The following is a 5,625-nucleotide window of genomic DNA, read 5'->3' as shown; positions in this document are numbered from 1 at the left end:
TTGTTGAAGACCTTCGCGGGTTATTTTCCATGTATCCTGTTTTCTCTCATGAAAGAACTGAAATTGCCACGTTGTAAAAATATCTTTGTATGTAGTTCCACATATCGAAACAAACATCAGTTGTGTGCCGCTGTTTCTCTCTATTTTATATTTTTATGGATAACGATTTTTAAGAGATGAGCGACTAATATACTTCCTTCGCAGATGGTTGGGATATTTCCTGAACATCATTTAAATATATTTACTCACTGGAAATGCACCTCCCAGATGAAAAAGGTTTAATGGTTGATTTTGATTCATTGTGGGCGGTGGGGTAGCCTAGTTCGATTCCCCATATGGATAAAAATATGTGAAGCCCATTTCTGGTTTTCGCCATCGCGATATTGCTGGAATATTGCTAAAAGCAGGGAAAAACCATACTCACTCATTCTGATTCAAGGAATGGCGCCGTATATGAAGACTCATGTCATATAAAGGGCAGCCATACATTTAGTTTTTATCATGTATTCAATAAAGCTGATATTCAAAGTTGATTTTTTAAGTACTTCAAGAAGCATGATTCTATATGTAACCATTCTGATTATAAAGAGTGACTGCCGTGATATAACTGAATTGTTGACTGAGGCATAAGATAATATCCACTCACACTTTCACTCACTCACTTTTAACTCACTCTGTCACAAGGAATCCTTGTTTATCATTACCTCCGTGTTTGCTTCAGGCTAGGCTCACTCATTCAGGCACTCACTTTTTAACTCACTCTGTCACAAGGTAACCTTCTGAATCATTACCCCCGTGTTTGCTTCAGGCTAGGCTCACTCATTCAGGCACTCACTTTTACTCACTCTGTCACAAGGTAACCTTGCCTATCATTACCCCCGTGTTTGCTTCAGGCTAGGCTCACTCATTCACTCACTCACTTTTAACTTACTCTGTCACAAGGTAACTTTTTGTATCATTACCCCCATGTTTGCTTCAGGCTGGGCTCACCACTCCATCATTCATCATGGGCATACCCCCTAAAGTTGTTGCTGCCACTGTACTTCTACTCAACATAGTTGTGGGGATCGGAGTTATCTGCCTTGTTGCGACAAGAGAGAGACACGAACATAGGACTGATCTGCATATCAGCCAGTCGGAAATATTCAAGGAACGGCTTGATCGGGTAAAAGTTAAATTAAAGATTATCTGAACGCTACGCCCTAACTCGCAGAGTTACGCGCCCTTACTATGCCACTATCCTCTGATTCCTAAGTTCTTCTCGATAAGGATCCATGGTTAGATACATGGTACTCGTCACTCATCAATGTTAACAAGATCGTCAAACATTAAGACGACTCCGTGATATGAGTGAAATAATGTTTACAAAAGCAAGCGTTCATCAAAACTCACGTTATCTCTATTCTGTTTCAAACACATGGTGTATATCTACATTGCAGTCCAAGACTGACATAACTGCACTGAAAAAATGGCGTATTTTAATACATGGTTATAAGCTTTGGTTTGTTATTTAACGCCGCACTCAGCAATATTCTGGACCAGGCAATCCACTGACTGACAACACGAGCATCGATCCACGCAATTGGGGTCGATGACATACATCAAGCAAGTGAGCCTGATCACCCGATCCCGTTAGTCGCCTCTTACGACACGTATAGTCGCCTTTTAGGGCAAGCATGGATTGCTGAAGACCCTTCTAGCCCGGAGTTCACGGGTCATGGGGACCGCCTCCGTGGTCTAGTGGTAGAGCGTCCGCCCGGAGAGCGGAAGGTCCGGGGTTCGATCCCAGGCCGCGTCATACCAAAAGACGTAAAAAGATGGTACTTGTTGTAACCCTTTCTGGCGCTCGGCATTTAGGGGCTAAAACAAGGACTGGTCGGCTCGAAGTCAGTATGCTGTGTCTGAGTGGGATATTCATGTTACACTGCGGCATGGTATCTCAGTGAGCTAGCACTATACATCGGTATCAGTCCGGACTAGAACAAGCAGCCACACAAACACTCACACGTACATGCATGCACGTCGCTAGATAAGTGCAATAATCTTGGACGCGACGTTAAACCCCATTTCACCTCACCTCACCCCACGGGTCATGGTAATAAGCATGATGGCTCTGTCAACTGATATGGGCACTGGATAATGGAACATGATCCCTCATTACTTCAAACGAATTCACCAACCCGAATTTGAATGCGAGATTTGCTTAAACTCCTTTTGACAATGCATCAATACAATGCTGGTCGAAAGTTTTCAAGCAACAACTTGATTGTGTAAGAGTTAAATTAAAGATTATATAAAAGCTACGCATCAATAAAATGCCTAACTTCCCGGGCCGCTTAATCTCGATCAATTCTCTTCTGTAGATCTACGCTGAACATTCGGAGAAAGCCTGGCACAAGCTCGCCACTGCAGGAACAGGTGAGCATACGCCGGCACACACGGCTGCCACAGACGCCATGATCGAAATAACCATAGAGGAAAACACACAGTATACATCATGCTATTTAAAGCGGGCACGGATGGAACAGGCGTCTGGGACCACACTTTTGTTTTTCCTTGTGGATTGGAGCACCCCCGAAACAGTCAGATAGGGAAACATTAAATAAATAAAAACCTACGTTTGTATTTTTGGACCGTTTTCTGATTAAAAAGATAGGCCTCTTTCAAAAATAAAATATAAAATCATGAGCAATTTTTCAGTTACGATAAATTAATTAACGGTTATGATAAATAAAAATGCAGAAAACATTGGTGGGGGTTAATTCAACTTTTGTCACTGTCAGAGATACTGATGATACAATAAAAAATACGCCCCCCATACACACTCACCGTTTTTTAGCTTATCTTTAACGAAACTTGACCTATTTCAAGCGGATTCACCTCTATCAAATTACGTACATAAACACGGGCACGCCATATTGTAAAGAAAACGGTACAGACGATCGAGGATATGAGTTGCCTCCCTAGGCGCCAATGGAGCACAAAACGAAATCACTTTCTTGGATTTGAAAGTCATTTGTAATAATTTACAATTATGTACATAATATGCTTTTGATGTACAGGATAACAATTGTTTATCTCTTTTTCGTGCAGTATTATTTTTTGCAAATTCTTTCATCAATATATTTACTGTGAAAAATAATCCGAAGTTTTATTTCTTTTCAATTTGTTCGTTTTGAAAGTGATACGAACTAACCGTCGCCAATGGGCCACAGCTAGCTGTGTACTGTTGCGTCAATAAGGCGTACCTGAAATCCTTGGTCCTAGATTCGAATCCTTGTTCGCCTTGATTATATTTCTATTTTTGTCTGCACCCTTCTCGTGTATACGTGTACAGTGAACCCCTCTTACTACATGGAGTGTCGTTCCCAGTCAATCAATAGTCATCACCAGAACGAGTAGTTTCCGAACTATCGGGATTTCACGCTAATTACGATAACGCATTCCTTTTCGCATTGACTCCATATCTTCGTCTCATTTGAAAACGCACCCACATACACACATATACACATATATGTTTAATTATGTATAAATATGTTAACATGTTGCAGACAAGGGGCAACCGAGTACATCTGCAGCCTTTCTGAATCTACTGAAACCCATCGCATATTTCCCTGGACTTGACTTCACCGGCCATACAGAAGGTATACATGGACCCATGTCAGATCACAGCATGCACATGGTGCCTTATAATGAAGTAATACTTTTATCATTGCATTGTAGATTATCAATGAATGCATCATCCTCAAGTTCGTTGCTTCATATGGATACTCTGTGTGAAGCTACCTTTGTGAATAACAAAAGAACCAAAAGAACTTGTATTCATACGATTTGGTTCTTTCAGATGTTTGAAATCATATTTTGGAAAGTACATTGTGAGAAGGTTTGACACTGTTTTACATTTCAACCCTGATGTAAAAATGAAGATGTTGTTTATGAAAATAATGTAACTTTTCCCCTATCACAATTTCGTATTTGTGAAATTTCAAATACGCTTCAGTTACTTTCATTGTTTAATTTTTTCAACCGGTGAAGTAATGATACTTATTAAGTCGACATATCAGTATGTACATATTATTATGTTTATCTAGGTCTCTGTCTAACGATCCATTCCCAGAAATATAGGGGCGGTCGGGTAACCTAGTGGTTAAAGAGTTCGCTCGTCACATCTAAGACCCGGGTTCGATTCCTGACATGGGTACAATGTGTGAAGCCCATTTCTGGTGTTCCCCGCCGTTATATTGCTGGAATATTGATAAAAGCGGCGTAAAGCCATACTCACTCCCTCCAGAAAAATGAAACCTTATTAAGAGGGAACTAAATGTGTAGTAAAAACGTGACATCGATATTACATTTCAGTAGACACATCTGAGGAAACTGCAAATAGAAACTGGGTACCTTTTGTCGGACCAGGGAGACAACTTTTGTACAACTGGATGAAGTATAAGAATGGCAGCATCATAGTGCCCGCCACTGGAGTGTATGTCGTATATAGCCACATAAAGTTTTACACAGAAAGAAATAATCATGACGATGCTGAGTCTGATTTTCATCATAATATAACACGGTACAGTGCACTGAAGCAAGAGGCAAAAACAGTATTGAGGAATGTCATCAGCGAGAACAAAAACAGCATCATTGATGGAGCAAGTCTGGAGTACTCCAGTGATGTTCATTGATTGGTGCAGCTGGACGCTGGTGATCAGCTGATGGTGAAAATATCAGGGATGAATCCACTGAGACATGACAGGGACTGGCATTATTTTGGAGTATACTTGACTTGACTTGACAAAAGAGTCCATGCATCTTTAGGGACCCCTGATCGAACAGACCACAGTATCCAAAGCTAGTGCTTAGGAGTGAATGCCCTTTATTTCAGTCACTGGCCCCTTACACAATCGCTATTTACATTGTACATGAATGAAGAGAGCCCCAGGCAATACCTTAACCCAGATACATTGGCATCAACATATATGCTCATATTCCTAAAAAAGTATTTCGATTTTGAAATGCTAAAAAGATTTTTATTGCGTTAAATATTATAATAAAGTTGTATTGTGAGAGGAGAGTAGGTAGTGAAATTATATATATAAGGGACATTTAATATTGTTTCGGTAAAAGGGAGTTCTCAAATCAGTATAGAAAGGGCAAACCAGAAACACACGGTACTCACGGTATACAATAGGCAAAGTCTCACATAAGACCAACTTTTGTACCACCCCCAGTCACTAAACGGAAATCAGAACACCCGAAAGAGCAGAGAGAATACGATGCATCAACTGATACTTGTGATAGATACATTTCAAATAAAACACTTCAGCGACCTTTACAGTCCTAAATTCAAGTTTTGTTTCAAATTCTCCGACCATATCTGATGGTCTTTGTCACTACAAGCTTGGTTAAATAAAGACAAGAAATGGCTAACATTACCAACTTCCTGCTAAATTAATACTGACAAGAAGCCGTATTTAAATAATATATTCTTTACATTAACTGCCCAACAATTACATCCTTATTTGCCAAAGTCGGCTGTAGATCAACCTGTTTGGATATAACGTTATCTCATTGATAAAGTAATCTAATCCAATATTTTACATACTGATTTGCTTGAAGTAGAGATCGTCC

The 5,625-nt window shown here is 40.0% G+C and overlaps 1 pseudogene; it reads left to right on the top strand.

Annotated features, from left to right (window-relative positions):
- The first annotated feature begins 1,006 nt into the window (after window positions 1-1,006).
- LOC124150061 lies at window positions 1,007-4,885 on the top strand (annotated as a pseudogene).
- The last annotated feature ends 740 nt before the right edge of the window (window positions 4,886-5,625 follow it).

Source organism: Haliotis rufescens, unplaced genomic scaffold, assembly GCF_023055435.1.
Source record: "Haliotis rufescens isolate VD_foot unplaced genomic scaffold, xgHalRufe1.0.p SCAF_25, whole genome shotgun sequence".
NCBI classification, from domain to species: Eukaryota; Metazoa; Mollusca; class Gastropoda; order Lepetellida; family Haliotidae; genus Haliotis; species Haliotis rufescens.
Note: the sequence above shows the minus strand (reverse complement) of the source record. Positions and strands in the feature narration are given on the sequence as shown.